Source organism: Ambystoma mexicanum, chromosome 10, assembly GCF_040938575.1.
Source record: "Ambystoma mexicanum isolate Mex_15411 chromosome 10, UKY_AmexF1_1, whole genome shotgun sequence".
Lineage (NCBI taxonomy): Eukaryota > Metazoa > Chordata > Amphibia > Caudata > Ambystomatidae > Ambystoma > Ambystoma mexicanum.
The window spans coordinates 1167685930-1167706759 of record NC_090932.1 but is presented as its reverse complement, the minus strand read 5'-3'; the positions used below and the strand labels follow the sequence as shown (position 1 = coordinate 1167706759).

At 45.7% G+C, this 20830-nt stretch overlaps 1 protein-coding gene and 1 long non-coding RNA gene across 3 annotated transcripts in view; one reads left to right on the top strand and one right to left on the bottom strand.

Moving 5' to 3' along the window:
- The window catches only part of KCNIP3 (potassium voltage-gated channel interacting protein 3), a 693141-nt gene that overhangs the window by 629508 nt on the left and 42803 nt on the right, over positions 1-20830 (top strand). The gene's annotated exons all lie outside the window — the stretch shown is intronic.
- LOC138493296 (uncharacterized) lies at positions 3394-4251 on the bottom strand. Its single transcript, XR_011276359.1, has 3 exons — positions 4142-4251; positions 3945-4048; positions 3394-3671 (listed from the first exon to the last, which is right to left on the bottom strand). It is a non-coding gene; the product is annotated as an uncharacterized lncRNA (long non-coding RNA).

Below are 20830 nucleotides of genomic sequence, written 5' to 3'. Positions count from 1 at the left end.
TTTGTATAGCGCACATCTGCCCAGGGGCATCGTGGTGCTGAAAGCAATCTTACTTGTTACAGGCATACATGGTGTATACATAGATACAGTGCAGAGCATATTTGCATATGTACATACAGTTGTGCTTATTTACATACAGTTGTGAAAATACAGTCGGATAGGTAAGGTGGAGCTAGTTAAACAATGTGGTTTTGAGTACTCTGCGGAAGGTATGGTATGAGTTTTCGTTCCTTAGCGCGGTGGGGAGTGCGTTCCAGTTTATAGGTGCTAGGTGTTGAAAGCTAGACCCTCCGGCTTTGCTTCTTTTGAATGTGGGTACATGGGTCTGGTTCGTCATGTGTGACCTAGTGGGTCTAGAGGATGTGTTAAGGGTGATTCTTTCAGAGAGATAGGGCGGAGCCTTTGCGGAGAGGCATCTGTGGGTGATGGCCATGGATTTGAATAGTATCCATTCTTTTATTGGTAACCAGTAGGCTTCTTTTCTGGCTTGGGAGATGTGCTCCCTTTTAGGGATGCTTAGGGCTGCTCTCAGAGCATTGCTTTGTGTGATTTTCATTTTTCTTAGGTTTTGTGCAGACGTACCCAAGAAGAGAGCATTGCAATAGTCCAATTTGGTACCTACTGTGGCTGTGGCTACGGCCAGGCAGTTTTTAGTGGATAGGAAGGGTTTAACGGCGTTGATTACCTTAGTGGTGAGTGCCGCAGAGGAGGCTATGGCATTGACTTGCCGTGTCATGGAGAGAGTGGAGTCAAGGTATACTCCTATCCTTTTTACTGCAGTGGAGACTGTGATGGTGGAGTTGTCTATGTTAAAGGATTTGTACCGCGGAGGGAATTTGTTTAGTGTTTCTTTGGTGCCAACTAGTAGGATCTCTGTTTTGTCCCCGTTTAAGCAGAGGCCGTTGGCTGCCATCCAATAGAGCCAGTAACCTATAATTAGCTGGAATATTTCTCCTCCCTTTCTTGTATACCGGTACCAACAAAGAGGTTTCCCATGATGCCGGAATCTTCCCTTCAGTGGAGACCTTGGCGTATTACGTGAACAGTAATTCGGGCCCATCGCACCGGATCTTGCTTCAAGATTGCATTTGCAAACCCATTGGGCACAGGTGCTCTAGAGTCTTTTCATTTAAGCATTAGTCTATATATATCGTCCACATCATATTCCAGCTATATCGCTTTTTTGCTACTCCTATGTATAGGGTTAACTTCCCTTACTCCTTTAGCTGCCTGCCTCAAAGTAGCTCATATATGTTGGTCCCAGGAGTATGTGTTAATGGGGCATGTGACTAGTTCTGCATTATTAGTGTTTCCTTGTCTTAACCTCTGCCACCTTTTTCTCGAGTCTTTAGAGGAGACCACCGACACCAGATACTACCATTGGGCATTTTTCATAGATGTTTGCCACCATTTGACCCACTGCCTGTATCTGTTCTTAATCACGCTTATCTGCTCAGACTTCGACCTGGTATTTAGTAAGCCTTGACTCACCACACAGGGCCTCCTTCTCAGGTCTCTCTTTGCGTCCCTGATAGCTCTATCGTAAGGGCACTCATGGGCATTCCTCGAGCTGCAAATATAGTTATTTTTAACTGCCCCGAACCTGGACATTACATTTTTCAACCAGGTCTCCATGTCATCTGCAGTCACCGAGTCTAACTTTTCCATCTCTTCAATTTTCTCCTTCTTTAAGAACCTATTGACCGCCTCAACACTTTTGCGATTCCATATGAGCTTATTGCATTTTCTATTTAAGTCACCAATGCGGTCATAGCTATTGGTATCCTCCATACCACTGAGCTTTAAGTTTAATAGAGCGTGATCACTATTTTCATTTTCTTGAATGCCAAGCTCACGAATGTATGGGATCACGTTCTTGCTCACATTTCCATGTGATATTTCCTGGAATATCTTCCTTCACTCTCCCATTCACCATATAGCAGCCCCAACCATGCAGTAGTTCACATGAGCAAGTTCCCTGTTCATTTCGACTGGTTTATTCCATTACAAATTTACTCTGCACGTAGGTAGTTTCAGGACTTTCTTTTTTGGAAACACAGCGTGCATTAAGGTCTCCCGTTACAATCACTAGTTCGGAGTCCTCATGCCTCTTAATTTCACACAACAGGGTTGACACTTTTTTCCATTATGCTGTCTGCTATTTCTCCCCCTGGGGGATTATATATGTTAATTGCAATCCAGTTTTTCCTGAACCCCTTACAGATACTCCTTCAGCCCTGATTGTATTTTTTACCCCAATTAATAACCCAGCACTGGGACGACCCCATTTTCCCTTTCTAGCTAAAGCTTGAAACAGCTGATAGCCATCAATGTTAATTTCATAAGTAAGCCAACTTTCCTGGAGCAAGAACATTTCATTGGTTGTTAGTTCACACAGTAGACCAGCATTGTGCAGTAAATGGTTATGGCCCCGGGTATTCCAGGAGCATAACAACCACCATCATTTGGGAAGCATCCCATTAAAGTTTGTGGGCTCCACCAGCCATTTCAACACACCAAGCAAATGCTGTTGAAAGGTCTGAATGTTCTTTTTTCTCACCCCTCCTGCTTTGAGATTGTCAGCACGATGTATAAGATTAACGATAGCTTGTGAGGTGTTTCAGGCATAATCACATGCTCAATTCTAGCATCAATTTGGCAGCCCAACTCCTCAAATGTCTCCCTCTATGCTCGGATCATTGACACCAACTCCACTGAATTACAGTGTGCCCTACTCATCTCATATCCCTTGCATTTTAAGTGTTCAATGTACTCAAAATCTTCAGTGTCAAGAATCCTTAATGGAAAAATAGAGAGCAGTATATACAATAGCTCGGCTCTATTAATATGTTGCTTTCCTTTATTGGGGTTTACTCGCTCCCTTCTTATCGTGACTTTTATCAGGCCTACTCCCTGGGCCAACTGTTTTGGGAGATGGATTCCCACAGGCTCTCTCATAGATTTCTTAGATATCGGGAGCTGATTGCCTTCCTGAGATTTCAGATCATATGATGGTATATCCTGGGTTACCTCCTGTATACTATCTTCATCAGGTGGGAGATTTCTCCATTTTGGGCAGCAACATTACTCAAGGTGTCATTTGTTTGACTCTCTTTAATCACCCAACTTGTCAATGTTTCGTGGGTTCTCGTGTTTGCCCTTTTCTTTCTTTGCTGTTTTTTCCTCGTTCTTTTAGGTTGTGCACTATTTTGCTTTGATTGGATGTCAGAATGCACCCTTTAACCATCAAAGAAAGGGGAGTGAACGACCATGTATTATCAAAAATACACATATTTTAATTTTATCACAAACTCATTATGGTAAAAACTGCATTTTCAACAATTCATTCTAACAATAACATCTACTCATCCATGTGCAACTCATATTGTGGAACAACAAACGATACAAGTTCCTCTATATGTGGGTGGAAAGATGATAAATATCTCTACCACTGCTCTTTCTAGTGTCGCCTCCTTGTCTGATGGGGGCGAGAGAAATGTGCCTACACTTAACCAAATGTGTTTCTAGGACCGAAACAATCATCAGAGAATGCACGCAACTTAATTCCAATTGCATTTCCTCTTGGTGCTGTCTTCAGGGCACTTAGTCTTTTGTGTATGTTCCCATTGCTTCGTAGGTCTTCACACAATGTTAGCCATACATCTAGTTATCTAGAAACAAACAAACAAAACAATACATCTTACAATCATGGTTACTGTCACTTCTGTTCTGGCAAATATATTATAGCATCTCTTGTATCTTCGCCTCTATTTCTTTTAAGCAGATGGTACATTCATTTTAGGTGTTGTGATTACACAAAGAGAAACATTATCTCTATAACATTCTATTGGCTCAAATGATTTACCAACAGTGCACATTCATTATTCACTTCATGTTTCAGCATCTTCACTATTTGCTATTTGTCACTTTGAATATGAAAATACCTTTCTCTTTACTTCTCACTTGTAACAGGTTATTTTTCTTCCCCGTATTGTGTTTATTTCAGAACCACTTCTAAAGGTGAATATCCCTTAGTGCCGACTTGTCTCTATAAACAAAGGGAGATGTATAATTATCGGGGGACATGGCTCCTCATGCAGCACTAATGCCTCAGTATTTCCCCATCCGGGGCTGTGCTTACCCGCTAGGATCTGTGGCGGCATCAACTTTTCCTTTTTCGCCGTGCGTAAAGCACTTCGCTTAATGTCACTTCCACTAGACCCAGCCGTATCTGAACCTTTATAAGGTCCTATTTAAATAAACCAAAAATCGGCATCAGGAACCCATGGATGACAACGTTTCTATGCATGCACCCCGCTCTCGAATTAACACGGTCACCTGCTATATTCTGTAATAATCAGGTATTGTGTTCTCTCTCACGCGTCCCGGTAGCTTGCTTCGTGGGGAATAGAGAGCTTCCTAGTATCTCACGTAATCATTAAAGCATGTGAGGCGCAATGACATCAGCAGCGTACCATCACGTGATCCGCTAGTTGACCACTCACCATATTTTGAACAACTAGCGAGGACCCCACGGAACGTGTGTAACACAATAATGTGAGGTTTCCAATGATTGTTAGTGAAGTAATCTATGTTGCATGTTGCAAAACGTGAGGTCTGTAGGCATCAGATTATCTCGCCATAGCAGAAGGGTAAGGAAGTTGGTTTGCAGGCTTTTGTTCAATTTGTGTTTAGTCGTCCTCACCCACCCAGCCCCTAAAAAGAGGACTCAATAAGCTCTAGATAGCTGAATGTCAGAATGCACCTCCATTTCCAGTTCTGTTAATCCCCTTTTTTTGCCATGTTTGCTCTTCTTCGTTTTAATAGTCTTTTCTGCCTTCGCGTAAATTATGTGTTATCAGCCTCATTTGATTCCTCCTCCAAATTCGGCGGATTAGTCACAGTTGAGTGTGCCAGTGGTGATATCGGTGGTTGATCCTCCATTGGAGGATTCACCTGGTCCACATTCAGAGTCTCTACATTTTCGAGATCATGCCTGTTCGCCTCTTTGTGTATTTCTCTCACATTTTCCCTTCTATCACTAGTTCCAGGATCTTACCACTCATTTTCAATAGCACTTTCATGGCAAATTGGAGAGAAGACATTTGCGCACACATTTCATTACCAAGGCCCACCGACATCAATGAGTCGCTATTTCATTTTTCCTCATCATTCTCAAACAGCATATTAAGTGAACCCGATAGACTTTGTGCCTTTACTGTGCTGATTGTTATTGGGAGTGACAGGCCATGTTTTTCTGAGCCACAGGCTTGTTAATCTGTGCTTGTGTTACCCGATGGGTATTCTGATGCTTGCATTCCTCAATGGATTTCAGGAGCGAATAACAGAGTTCAAGCAGAGAGTTATTATCAATTTCTGCCAGAGCTGGGTCTGACACATCCACATCGATACATCCAGCCACCAAGCTAAGTTCCTCCCCCTGCTCCGTTGTTATTTCTAGCCTTTTATGAGCTTTCTTCCCCGCTCGAGCTGGAAAGAAAGAGGTAATGCAGCCCGCCCCCAACTGAGTTCCCATTGCTTTTCACAGCAAACTTGCCACCAGCGGGTCCACAAGCACTTTTTTGCTTTTCAAAGATGTCAGTTTCAAAACCTTTATTCACCAAGGTTCCTGGGTTGGTGCAATGCCAAAATGGCCCGAACTCTAAACGGATGGGTCCCTTAACTGATGTTTCTAAAGGCTGTTGATGTCTGATAGTCCAAAATAACAGTCTGTCTGTGTCTAAACCTATGCTTGCCCTCACTCTTTACAAATATGTGATAGGAAGTCATTAAAAAGGAAAACAGTGGTTCAACAGAAAATAGGAAACCAAGGTTGGTTTCAGGTGATCTTCTCACCATGTGTAGTGAGTTCAATAAAAAAAAGGCTGTTTGTAAGACCTTCTCCACAGAACCCTTGCAATATTCTCTAATACTTTCAGTGTCTTTGGTTCTTTTGGGGTACCCTTTCCCAAGCTTCAATGTCAGTGTCTGAATAAGAGGAAACAGAATGTTCTCACCTGTTGGGGTTTTGCAGTTTTCTTTTTTGTAGGTGACGTCTCTTTCTTCTTGGAGGTGCGTGTCTCGTGAAGAAAAGGGTGAGCCTCCCCTGATGCGACCCTGCTGGTAGTACCAGACAGGGTAGCATCCGGGGCTACTGCCCAGTATCAAAGTATCTGAGAGGTGCAGTCCGGTCTCGTTCAGTTCCAAGGAGGAATCCAGGGACGGTGAAAGACTGGAAGCTGGAAGGATCAGTTCCGCTTGACAGTCCAGGAACCATTTAACATTCAAGCGCTTGTGGAGGCTGGAGCCAAGCAGCCTGAGGACAGCGTGGAAAGCAGGTAAGCAGAGAAGGTTTAGTGCAGGAAGGAAGGCACAGCGGTAAGCACCAGTGACACAAGGCGGGCACAAGGAATGAGAAGCGTCCACACAAGGGAGACCGAAGCCGGAAAGGGAATGAACAACACAAGGATGTCAGAGCTAGGGAAGACAAACAAACTAGTTGCGCTGAGCACGGTAGAGCTGAGTGTTGAGACGCTCCAAAGCATGTCCCGAGCGGCGCTTAAACGATGATGTCATCCACACTCCCAGCAACTAGACCACAGCAGTCCTCTTGAATGGCGGCCATGTTGGGAGGAAAGATGGCGCCCGCCAGGTGGCGTTGGTTCTTCCTTGTAGTAAAGAACAGGCAACCGTGTTGAATCATGACATTCAACTTGTCCAAGCTCCAAACACCACAAAAGAATTATAACAGTTCCTTTTGAAACTTCTCAGGGTTCCCTTCCCCAAACTTTAATCCTTTCAACACTACAAAAAAATAAGTCTCCAACTTTGCTAGGCCTCTCAGGGTTCCCTTCCCCAAGCTCAGATCCCCGTTCAGCTTCCAACACAAATTCAGTTTTGTCAGTATGTACTTTTCTTTTCCTTCAATATCATGAAATAATAAGTATTCAACTTTGTTAGGCCTCTCACGGTTCCCTTCCCCAAGCGTAGGCCCCTTTTGGTTTCAAAACACAAGTCAGCTTGTCAGGATGTACCTTTCCTTGCATATACAACTCCTTTCGCATTGGCCTCACTTGTGGAGTACAATCAGAGACTTTTGAATGTTCCTCCAAGGCGTGACCACTCTGATCTGTAACCCCTCTCTTTATTCCTTGCTCTTCCTTTTAAACATTTGATCTTCAGGTGCTTCCTGCGCCCCTTCTTGTTCTCTTGTGCTTCTTCCTCATGCACACGTGCACCTTCCCTTTTCTGTTCCTTTTCTCCACTGTGCAATCTTGCACCTTTCTTTGGTTTTTTATTGTCCCTCTTGTGCACCTTACATATGTTCATTTCCATTTAAGGTACACCCTTGCACCTGCCCGTTTCTTTCTTGTGCTTCCTGCACACTTGCACACTGTCCTCTCTTTACTGTGCATGCTTTGCACTATTTAAAAGTCTTTATTCCACTTTTCCTTCTTTGCATTTGTCAAATGCCTTCCTTTCACTTTACTTTTTTTCTGCGCATCTAGTGCAACTTCCTTCTTTTGAATGGATTGTGTCCTCCAACGTATTCCACATCTTTGACATGTAATGTCCACAGCTGTGCACTTTGGAAACTTTTTCAGCAGAGGGCGTCCTGCGTCGATGACGTCGGGTTGATGTCCCTCGAAGGCCTCCGTCGAGGGCGAAGTCACCGGATGTTATAAATAGGACGCACGGCGCCCGTAGCCTAAATTCAGTTTTTTCTGCAAACGTGTTGCTTCGTGAAACTCGGCGCACCTTGTGTGTTCATCGTTACAATGTCTTTCTCTTCGACCCCTCCGAATCTGCGGTCTGGCTTCAAGACCTGCGGGACTGCAAGTCGAAAATGTCGCTCACCGACCCGCACCGCATTTGTTTGTGGTGCCCGGGCAAGTCGCACGACACCGACGACTGCTTGAAATGCCAGTCGCTGACTGCCAAGGCCTTGCGGGAGAGGAAGCGGAAGCTCCAGGTCGTTAGGGCCTCTAAGCCTGTTAAGTCCCAAACATCCAAATCTAAGTCCAAGGGGGGTTTCCATGTCAGAAAGAGTCCCAGGGATCTTGGTCCCGGAGTGGTTCCCGCCACTCTACTTCCTCGTCCCGGCACTCTACGAAGCGCCGTCACTTGTCGCCTTCCCCGTCCTCCTCGGAGGATGGTGCCTCGAGGAAGGTAGCATGCCAGACGAAGTCCTCGACTCCGGAGGAATGGTGCTGCGTTTAAAGAAAAAATGTTAGCGATTTTTCAATCGCAGGGCACGGGTCCAGTCGCGCCTTCTAACGAAGCCGGCCAGGATCGGTCTCGTACCATAGCTCGCACGCCTTCGGGCCCGGGTACACGACGTGACTCGCATCGGGAGCCTTTGAGGCCCCGTACGGACAAGGATTCGAAAAGTCGCAAGAGACGTGCTTCTAGGTCTCGGTCCTCGTCTGCGGCGAGACCGCAGCAACCTATTGAGGGCTTGGGGTCCGACTCGGATGTCGACGCTTTGCCGTCGTATCAGTCCACGCCGCCGTCAGCACCTCTGTCGACGTCAACGCCAAAGCCTTCGGCGCTCACGATGTCGAGGTTGTCGATGCTCTCTGTGTCGAAGCCTTCGGCGCTATCGGCGCCTTCGGGGATTTTTTTCTCGAAATTTGCCTTTGGAGTACCCAGATCTCGCGGATCCTACAAGGAAGGCTACTGGGATGTCTGTGCGGCCCGTTTTGGCCTCCAGGCCCTCTTCTGTCTCCAGGCCTGGGTTTCAGCCCCCTCGGATGACATTTATGAAGAGGAGGAAAGGTCTCAGTTTGAGGACCCTGGTGAACTTGATGAGGCTCCACTTTTTCTGGAGACAGTCAGTTGGAGGAGTTCAGGCAGACCCTCCATGATGCCAGTGGGTTGGACACTTCTCCAGAAGTGGAATTCGGTAGGCCTGAGCCTGGGGCTCATGCAGAGTCTTTGTACAGGAGGCTCATGGTGAGGGTCTCAGAGTATCTGGGCTGGGCCAGACCTCCTGAATACTTTGTGCAGGATGATCTAACGGACATATTAGATCAGGGTCTGTCCTCTCACCCTGTTTTGCCATTTCATCTTACCTTGCAGAAAAGGGTGGCAGCTGCTTGGCAGTCCCCGGAATCTCTTCCAGCTGTTAATAAATCTTTGACTAAGAAATACCGCTCTTCCGTTGGCAACCCCACCTATTTATCTACTCACCCCACTCCCAAGAGTTTGGTGGTGCAGGCGGTTACGGCCACCTCGAGACAGGCGGCGTACACTACCATCCCTCCGGATAGGGACAACAAGCGCTTCGACGGTTGGGCCCGGAAGATATTTTCTGCTGGGAGCATGGCCTTGAAATCGACCAACTCCACTTGTGCCTTGGCAAGGTTTTCACACACTCTGTGGAATTATGTTTCTTTGGCAGCTGAGCATATTCCCGCGGGGGAAGAAAGGGATGGGGTCCTTGCTCTCGTGCAGGACAGCAAGGATGCCATGTGCGAATCCCTTCAGTCAAGTTTGGATACAGCCGACAGTGTTAGCCGATCCATGGCTGCGAGCACTGTTATATGCAGATTTGCGTAGTTGCGGAAGTCGGGGTTTGCTCCGGATGTGCAGGCCCATCTTCTGAACATGCTCTTTGATGGCGTACATTTGTTTGGCAGCAAGGCTGACAAGAGCCTTGAGAGGTTGCAGACCTCGAAAGCTGCGGCGAAATCTTTAAGCGCTGCGGTGCGTCAACCTCTGCCTTTTCGTCCTAGGGGACAGCAGTGGAGGGGAGGTTCTTTTCGTTACTACTCCTCCTTTGTAGAACGAGAGGGGCTGCCAGTCAAAGGGGCCAGCGAAAAAGTACCCGTGGTGGTCGGGGAAATCGTGTTGCCAAAGCAGCTCAGGCAGCTGCCTCTTTGCCTTCAGGCACTGCCGCAGCCACTTCCAAACAGTCATGAGGCCATGTCCCATGGTTCGCCGGTTGGGGACAGACTGTCTCAGCATCTCGAAGAGTGGCAGGCCATTACTTGAGATGCGTGGGTTCTGGATACCATACCCCACGGCTACTGCCTCCCCTTCCTTCAGCGGCCTCACGACAAGGCACCGGTGAAACTCTCTTTGAAGCTTCCGGATCCGCTCCTTGCGCAGGAAATCTTGTCCCTGCTGGAGAAAGGCCCTATACAACTAGTGCCTGCAGCGGAGAGGAACAAGGGATGTTATTCTCCTTATTATTTGATCCCAAAGAAAGACAGGGGATTGAGACCCATCATGGACCTGCGTTGGTTGAACAAACTTCTCCGGAAGGACAAGTTCAAGATGGTCACTCTTTCTTAAGACCTCCAGGCCTTTCAACTTCAGGATTGGTTGGTGTCTCTGGGCCTCAACGATGCTTACTTTCATGTGCCGATCCATCCCGCGCACAGAAAGTACCTGAGGTTTGCGGCTGCCGACTCGCACTTTCAGTTTCGGGTACTGCCATTTCAGATTGACCTCCGCCCAAGGGTCTTCACCAAGCTCATGGTGGTAGTGGCAGCGTACCTCAGGCGAGGGGGGGATTCAGGTCTACCCCTACCTGGATGACTGGTTGATCCGGGCACGCTCTCCCGAGCAAGCGTTCAATCACCTCAGTCTCACCTGCTGCACCCTCCACAGGCTGGGTTTCTCCCTGAAGTTCAAGAAGGTACATCTGACACCTACCCAACAGCTCCAGTACATTGGGCTGTGTTAGACATGTCCTTGGGGAAGTGCTCACCTCCCAAGGTAGGGCTCATCACATTGTGCAGGTGGTGGACAAGTTTCAACATGCCCAGAGCGTCCCGGCTTTCAAATTCTTAAGGTTGCTCGGCCTCATGTCATCCTGCATTTTTCTGGTGCCAGAGGCCAAGCTGCGGATGAGATCCCTGCAATGGGTTTTGAAGACGCAGTGGTCGCAGTTCTCCAACAAGATGTCGGATTCCGTTCAGGTTCCCCTCCCAGTCTCCCAGGATCTTCTGTGGTGGGCCAACTAAGGGAACCTGATGAGGGGGGAACCATTTTGGCAACCGTGGCCGGAGATGACCGTAGTGACGGATGCGTCCCTCACAGGCCAGCGGTCATTGGTCTCTGTTGGAGTCCAGACTCCACATCAATCTGTTAGAGCTGAGGGCCAACAGGCTAGCCCTGAAGGCTTTTCTGCCCTCTGTATGGGGGAAGAGTGTCCTAATCATGATGGACAACATAGTGGCCATGCATTACCACAACAAAAAAGGGGCGGTAGGGTCACTTCCGTTGTGCAGAGCGGCAATACATCTCTGGTTCTGGGCCATCCAGCAGGAAATTTCAATCTCAGCAGTTCATCTGGCCAGAGACGAAAATGCGGCGGCGGACGCTCTCAGCAGACAGAGTATGATCTCTCACGAGCGGGAGTTGGTTTAGGAAGTCCTTCAGGAGATCTTTGCCCTTTAGGAAACCCCGCAGGTGGATCTCTTAACCACCAGTGTCAACCGGAAGTGCGAGAGATTCTGCTCAAGGGAATTTCCTCCAAGAGGAGCCTTAGGAGACGCGTTCGTGGTGGATTGGTCATTCCCGCAGCTGTACTTGTTTCCTCCAGTCCCCGTCATTCCTCAAGTGTTGCGGAGGTTACAGAGATTCGGCTCCCACATGATCATCATTGCTCCGGATTGGGCCAGGAGAGCGTGGTACCCGGACCTTCTAGAAATGTCCATCTGCCCTCCATGCTGTCTTTCCTACCGAGAGGATCTGCTCTCGCGCGAGGGGGGGTCAGGTTCTCCATCCAGAGGTCAAGACTCTTAACCTTCCTTGGTATCTGAAATGTTGAAGTATAAGGATTGGGACTTCTCGGATGATGTGATGGAGGGGTTGCTTTCGGCCAGGCGGCCTGCAACAAAATCTGTGTACCGTTGCCGTTGGCGTAAGTTCTGCGACTTGTGCAGAAGTCACAATGTTGAGACTTTTCAGTGCTCCATTCCTATGTTTTTGTCTTTCTTACTTTCTTTGGCCCACAGGGGACTTCAAGTGGGTACCATTAAGAGTTACCTGGAGGTGCTGTCTATCTTTCAGCACTCGTCTGAAGAATGTTCTTACTTTAAGATTCCTTTGATTTCTCAGTTTCTTAAAGGACTGACTAATGTCTTCCCGCCGTCTTCTTTCCAGGTGCCGGTTTGGGATTTAAATTTGGTTTTGAAATTTCTCATGGGTGCTCCGTTTGAACCTTTACACTCTTGTCCTTTGAGATTACTGTCCATCAAGACTGTGTTCTTGGCTAAGGTTACTGCCACTCGCAGAGTGAGTGAATTGCAGGCACTTCATCTAAGCCACCCTTTACTGTGTTTCATAAGGACAAGGTTGTACTGCGGGTACGTCCCTCTTTTCTACCTAAGGTAGTATCTGAATATCATTTGAGTCAAAAGGTGGTTCTTCCGTCTTTCTACCCTCCTCCTCATCCTGGTAAGGAAGAGGAGCGATTCCATCGATTGGATCCTAGGAGAGCTCTGAGCTTTTACATTTCTAGGACGTCCAGGGTCAGAATGGACGATCAACTCTTTCTAGGATATGCTGGACACCGATTGGGCCAGGCTGTTACCAAACAGACCTTGTCCAGATGGATTATCCTCACCATTACGGAGTGTTACCAATTGGCGGGTAAGGACCCTCCTGAAGGGTTGCGAGCTCATTCCTCTAGGGGCGTGGCTACTTCCACCGCCCTCCAATGGGGAGTTCCTATTAGGAACATTTGTGATGCAGCCACATGGGCTTCAATCCACACGTTTGTTAAATATTACTCCCTGGATACAATCCATGGTCAGAATATGGCCTTTGGAAAGGTGGTTCTTTATTCCGGAATCTGATTTGGTACTCTAAATTCTTTTCCCTCCTCCATTTACTAGTACTGCTTTGGGAGTGTGTCAAAGATGTGGAATACATTGGAGAACACAATACATTCGAAGAACAAGTTACTTATCAACTGGTAACATTCTTTCAACTGGATGTTCCTCCGACGTATTCCACATCGCCCTCCCTGCCTGCCCCTCTGGAGAATTTCCTATGCGATTGCAGTTTACGTTTCCGCAAGGCTATGTGCAGTCAAGCAGGCATGAGACTGGTGTCACACGTTCTGATGGGAAAAAACTTAAACTGAGGCTACGGGCGCCGTACGTCCCATTTATAACATCCGGTGACGTCGCACTCGACAGAGGCCTTCGAGGGACATCGACACAACGTCATCGATGCAGGACGCCCTCTGCTGAAAAAGTTTCCGAAGTGCACAGCTGTGGACATTACATGTCAAAGATGTGGAATACGTTGGAGGAACATCCAGTCGAAAGAACGTTACCAGTTGGTAAGTAACTTGTTCTTCTCTTCTGCGCTCTTCTTTCTCTTCCGCGCCACTAGCGCAACTTCCTTCTTTCTATTTGTCTTTTTCTGATAATTTCTTACACTTTCTGTCCTTTGAACACTTTATCTCACTTTCCGCTCTGTGCCGCTTTAAAATCGTGTCTTCCTCCTGCTCCGCTTCAGTCAAGTGTATGCTGCAAAGTTTCTTTCTCTCACTCGCAGGGCAGCATCGCATTGACAACCAGGCTCTCTGGATACATGGGGTTAAAGTCAGGGTCTCACCACCCACCTCTCAGATACCCTAGATGTGTTATTTAAGCCTTTGGTTCTTCGCCCGTGCCCCAAAGGAAACCAATTCCATTATTTGCATGTTGCCTTCTACTTTTTATTAATCCGAGCCCGTGGAAAAGGGTTGTCTTTTTCTCTGGCAATACCAAAGGGAAGTGTGTCTCCAGATCCTAACACAAAACCACCTCCCCTATATTTCTCGTTTATTTTCTGATCATTCTTCCATCTAATCGAGCATGCTGCCAATGCCCCTTAATCATGCGTGCGTGTGTGTGTTTGCGTGTGTCATTATAATTTGAAGAGGGTCCTCAATTGTATTAAACTCTACAGAGAATGAGATCAAATCACGCTTCACAGGCAAGCATGAAATTTCAGATACAAAGTACAAATTACCTTTCATTCAATCTTTGTAATAGTTACACAGCAGCATGCCGAATGACTGACGTTTTGCCCCTCATATATCGTAATCCTGGAAAAAAACTGGATCTAACACCACCACAAAGCGTAGTACATTGTTAAATTCAAACGGGCCAATCACAGACAAGATCTACATGTCCCATTGCACATGATGACGATTTGTAGTCCTGAACATGATCGTAATGGCAACTGAGATAATATACACTCATCATCAAAACAGACCTCGGCACCATTGGTTTGTGTCTTTATTTCTGTAAATTGCAAATAGTTTTGTTAATGAAACATATTTTTCATCTCTCAGAAAAAATAATTCCTAAAATCCAGCAATTTTAAAAGGGCTAATATTAATTAATAAACATTAATAATTATTAATATTTTTTCATATAATCATTATATTTTCGAAACAAAATAAATAACTCATTCATGTCATTAGTGGGCCTTCTCACAATGAGCTCATCAATAATTCCTCACCATGTTCTTATCAAGCCCTACATTATCCTGGACCTATTCCTGCCTGCTCCACTCAAGACAGCGCTACTCCCCTATATCATCACCCTAAGGAAAGTCTCCAATAAACGTTACTCACAACATATACAACCAATGTAAATAATCGATTTCTTAATCATGACCTAAGTGATTATATATGTACGTCTTAAGTGCATTCAAAGGTTTAAGGTACAGCCACCCATACAAATTCCACTTTCATCATTCTGTGTCTGGACATTTTGTATTGGTTTCGTTATTTGCCCACAGCAGAGCCAGACGTCGGTTTCCCATTAGGTAATGTAGTATCTTGTGTTCACTCCTTTCCTCTGTGTGGTGAGCCTGTAGCTGTGATGTCATGAGCGAGGGATGGAATGCATGCATATTGTGGAAGGCTCCTTCCAAGAGGTTCCAGGAGCTACAGTTGGAAGAGCTGCTTAGGTGGTGGGGACCGGTGGGTCTTCTCCTTCCCCTGTACTTGTAACCTGTGGACTAAGACCAAATAAAGGAACCTGCTTCTACCCTCACGAGCGCCCGAGCTTGCTAGGCTGTTGCTGATTAGAATCAGCTTGTTCTCTGGCTGCGCACGGTGGCTGTCGTGAATATACACAGTCGATAGACTACACAGATGCCTATTGTTTGAGCTGCTGCAACACAGTAGTTCCCTCAAAAGTTTCAATAAAGATTTCTGCCGCTATAGTCGAGGGTAAACTGATGGCAAGTTACACAGACTGGCATGACCAAGCTCTAGGCTATTCCTTGTAGGTAAAAGTAAGTGGGATGAGAGAGTCTTTTTCTTTTAAAGACTTCTCCTCTCTTTCCCTTAAGTCTGCCCAAAGTTCCATTCAGTTTGTTCCCCACCTGTTGAACCTCCTACCCCCTAGGTCCCAATGCAACAATATACCACTCTTGTGTGACTAAATATGCATTACTCTACTGTTTATACTAATATTTGATATGTCTAACCTACTGCCTTCCTAATATGCATACTTTTACACAGACTTGTTACGTTTAATTGAAACATGTTTACCTTACCAGCTCTGAGACAGTCCACCTTGGCGAATAATTCGTAACAGGTCCCCCTTATGCTAGACTGTAGCCAGCCTACTCCCCGATAGTGCAACTAGCCTATTCTGTGATAGCATAATTAGCCCATACTGTGAAAGAGTAATTAGTCTATTTGTGGAAAGTGGAACTAGCCTACCTTGTGACAGTTGAAACTAGCACCTGTTACTTGATTACTGCAATAGCAAATTCTGCTAATGACTTGAGTATTGCATTTAGCCTATGCAGGCATGATTTGTATTTAACCCACGCAAGTATGACCTGTATTTAGCCTACATTGTACGACTACCGAGTATAGCTTTTAAGTTAATGCCCACAGCCCTAACTCGTATATGCCTACAATCTGCTGCCCCTGCCACCAACTATGTTGAAAATCACCAAGACACAGACATTAATCCCCGCCTTAGACTTCCTTACCATAATGGCTTCCGTATCCCTTGCCTCATGCCCTCCTAAAAACAGAAACCTGAGGCTGAGAGCAAGACTGCCCGGCATTTATGATCCTTTATCAAAATACACCATCAGAGGTGTCACCTGTAAGGCTGCCCAACCTACTCGACCAGCCAATAAACTACCACACCACCAAGGACATAACCTCATGTCCACTGCCCTCTCTACGACCACTCAGACTAACCCTAAAAAAGGTCTCCATTCTACCAAAGTCTCCCCTGTCACCAAGTTAACTAGCACCTTATCACTAACTGGGTCCCTTATCAATGCCAGGTCGATGGTAGCTCATGCTACCGACATCTCCGACATTATAGTAAATGAGAACTTGGACTTCCTGGTCATAACTGAGACCTGGCTCCATGAGGCCGCAGGCCCCAATATCATGCTAGCAGTATCAGGGGGCTACCAACTGCTAAGAGCCGACAGACCAAACTCCAGAGGCGGTGGTCTAGCTATCATCCACAAATCCAACCTACCTATTAGGCTTACCACTACTCTCCCATTCCAATCTTGTGAAACACTTACAGCCAAACTCCACCTCTCTTGTAACCGCACCCTCACCATCTATGCGTTATACAGACCACCGGGACCGCTAGGCTCCTTTGAGGAGGACCTAACTAGTATCCTCAATAACAATAGTAAGGACCAGGCAGAAATCTTGCTATTGGGAGATTTCAATCTCGGATTTAATGATTGTAATGATAAACATGCCCTATCAGTAGCTTCACTAATAAATGACTATGGCTTGACGCAAAATGTCTCCACATCCACACACGCCAAAGGTAGGACTCTAGACTGGGTTGCTGATTTGAAATGCAACATTAGAATCGCTAATATAATACTGCAACCTTGGACCGACCACCACTTAATCTCTTTTTCCACCCTACTTGACCTCGTCCGTCCTAAACCGATACTCAAGGCACCGCCTCTCCCTACTAGATGTAAAAAAGAGATCACGGCAGAAAATCTCCTACCTCACCTTCTGCCTTCTCTTGATCATCTAACTAACAATGCAGACCCCACCCTTTTGGTAGAAGTATTCAATAGTGCCATGACTAAGGCCCTTGAAACCATAGCCCCTCTTAAAACACGCAAAAGTAGACAAATCTCCCAGGTTTACACCACACTTGAAAGAACTAAGGATTCAAAAAAGAAGGTTGCAATCAATATGGCGCCATTCACCCACTGAAGAGAACAAAATCAAGCTAACCAACCACTCTAATCTTTACAAAAAAGAAATCATTAGCACAAAAAAAACACGTTCAATGATAGAATATCTAAGGCTAAATCAGACACCAAGGAATTATTCTCCATCCTTAGAGAAATTGAATCACCTATACCTCAAGTCGACAATACCCCCAAAGACAAGCCTTGGTGCACTAAAATACAAAAGGCCCTAGTAGGAAAAATCAGCTCCCTCCAAACTAAAATTGCCAATAAAAAAGCATCCTTGCTCCTTCCGTCAGAACCTGTACCACAGCAGCAGCTACTACTTAATCCTCCTAACAGCACCCCCACCTATTTAGCTTCAAAGAAATATCTATAGTTGAGACAGAAAACATTATACTCTCACTAAAACCCTCTAACTGTAAAGGTGACAACTGCCCAGCCCAAATCATAAAGGACGCAGCAAGAGATCTAGCCCCCTTTATCTCGAAACTTATTAATGCATCCTTTAAGTCAGACCTTGTGCCTAACAATCGCAAACAATCCTGGGTGCTCCCCCTGCTTAAAAAACAAACCTCAGACCCAACTATACCTAAGAACTATAAACCCATCACCACAGTCCCATTCCTACTTAAAATCATTGACAGAGTAGCTTACCTACATATTCAGGACTATTTGGAAATCAACAACTTATTAGTCTCAGGACAATTTGGCTTCCGTCCCCTCCACGGCACAGAAACAGCCTTGATTTACCTTAAGACCCAAATTGACGAGCTGAAGGACAATGGCAAATCAGCTATGCTACTCCTCCTTCACCTTTTGGCAGCTTTCGATCTGGTAGATCATGCAGTTTTATGCAATCATCTTGGATCCGCTGCCCACTTTTCAAGTGATGCCATAACCTGGATACAATCCTTCCTTGCCAACCGTACAATGAGAGTCTTCTCCCCCCTAGCAGCTGCCGACCCCATACAAGTCACCTCTGGTGTCCCACAAGGGTCATGTGTATCCCCCACCATGTACAATATCTTTACTAAGCCTCTATTTGACAGGTTGGACAGACTGGGTGTCATCTACACCAATTACACAGATGACACTCAGATCCTCATCCCCCTTTCGGGCAACTACCTGGAAGATTCGGCCTTGGTAAACAAGATATATCTCCTCATTCAGGCATGGATGGCATCCCATGGCCTCTGCCTCAATGATGACAAAACGGAGCTTCTGATCTTAGGCTCAGAGCCGGCTATCAAAAAACCTAACCCTAGTTATGACTCATTTAACATTGATAATAATGTCATCAAAGTGATGCCTGCAGTCAAAACCTTTGGTGTCTATCTCGACTCAGCGCTCACATTTAAGAAACAAATTAACATCTTAGCATCCTCTACAGCCTACACCTGTAAATTGATCCGAGCCTGCCGCCCGTTCCTATCTGAGACCAGCTGCATTACTCTTGCCAATGCACTTATTCTATCCAGACTGGATTACTGCAATGCTCTATATGCAGGATCCAATAAATACATTCTTGATAAACTACAAAGGCTCCAAAATAACGCTCTTAGAGCAGCGCTAAATATCCCGATCAGAGAGCACATCTCGGCATTTCGCAGCAAAATACACTGGCTCAAAATCAGAGAGAGGATAACTCTCAAAACCCTCTCTCTTACCTCTAAATGTCTTAACAATATAGCTCCTCCCTACCTTGTTGACAGGGTTACTAAAAGAACTTCTGACATACCCACTAGACTGACCATATGCCCACAAGCTTATGGTTCCCAGATACAAAAAATGTTCTGCTGGCGGCTCTAGCTTCCCAGTTATAGCTGCCCAAACATGGAATGGACTCCCTGTTGATCTTAGAACTGACCAGCCCTACCCTAGCTTTAGACGGAAAGTTACTACCTGGCTATGAGCTAATGACATCGAAACCTGACTTCCCTCCTGTATGACCTATCACCTTTGCTTTGACCCGCACTCCCCTACCTCCACTTTATTAAATGACTATCTTTCTGAATGCAGTTGCTAAGTATTCTCCTATTGCTCTGCAACTAAGTATACTATACACACCAATGCTGTAACCAAGCTCCTAAGTATTCTTGTATTCGCTGTAACCAAGTTCCTAAGTATCCCTGTACTGCTCTGTAACTAAGTTCTTCAGTATTCTTGTATTGTCTGCGCCCAGCTACCTGAGGGTTTTGGACTAGCGCTATATCAAATAAACAAACAAACAAACAAACTTCCAAAACCTAATGTCCACACAACCAAATCCCAAAAGTATACACTGTATTAATTTCAGATTGTTAAAGAAGGAACCATTGTGTAAAATAACACAACCGACTTTATGATAATGGGATGCTTAGAATATACCAGAAAAGCAAAACTGGATGGAACATTTAGAAATATATTTGGAAAAGTTGTGTCTTCCAAAGAAATGTCAATCTATGTGGCATGAATGTTAAAGAACATTGACTTCCTGCAAGTTAGTTTGCAACATGGCTGATCCAGTGGGCCCCGTTGTGCTTCTAGCACCAGAAGGAGTCGCTGAAGAAGATCTACAGGAGGAGTGTAATGGCTAGAGTGACAAATCAAGAAGTCTACGTAAAGCCCCCCGTTCACCACCCCACACTAACACTTCAAGGGCTGGCACACTGGGAGCTGGCCCTGGCTACACCTGCCATGCATGCATGCATCTCCCATACCATGGCAAGTTGAGCTGGTGGTGGTCAGTCAAAATCTCGAAAACAAAATCTCGAATGACAAAAAGCACGAAACAAAAATCTCGAAAAAAAAAATATCGAATTTTTTATTTATTTATTTATATATGTTTTTGGGGTCAGGTAAGTAAAAAAAAGGGGTAAAATAAAAAAAAAATGAAAAAAGGGGGGTTGAGGGGAACCCCCCCATTTTGAAAAAAAACGCATTGAAAAAAAAATTCGATATTTTTTTTTTCGAGATTTTGAATTCGTGCTTTTTTTTTCGAGATTTTGTTTTCGAGATTTTGACTATAAACCTGAGCTGGTAGATGCCCTGCATGTCGCCCGCTACAAGATCCATTCAAAGAGCCAGTGGCATTGCTGCCGCCATATAACAGACATCACAGTTAGGGGGATTGCCTCAAGTCATCAATGGATTTTTGTCATCTGCCTGACAAGAGCTCTCCATGAGCCGTGATGCACATGTAAGCGTTAGAATTGCTCTGCAATTCAATTGTGCAGAACTTCTATGAACTTGCTTGGTTTCCAGGGGTCTGTTGTGCAATTGATTGTAGTCATGTGGCACATAGAGCACCACTGACCACTGAACATCTCGACAGCAGCAGAAGACACTGGCATTCAGTTTACATTCAAACGGTGTGTGATGCCAGCAGTACGCAATTGCAACTGTCCAGGAAGAACCCATGACAGCTACATCTACCGTCACACAGCAAATTGCTGTCCAATTGGATGGTGGCTAGTCTAGCAACACATGGTTTCTTGTTAAGTATAGTAAGCATACATTTGCTTTTGGCGTCTACCCTGTTCTCTCACATGCCCTTCATGTGGCGCCACTATCCTAAATAGATGATAGCGGCTACCCCCGGATACATTGCCTCATGCCTTACAGGAGTGACTGTGTTGAAGTCCTGGAACACTTGCAGAGGAATGTGTTGGTGAACGGG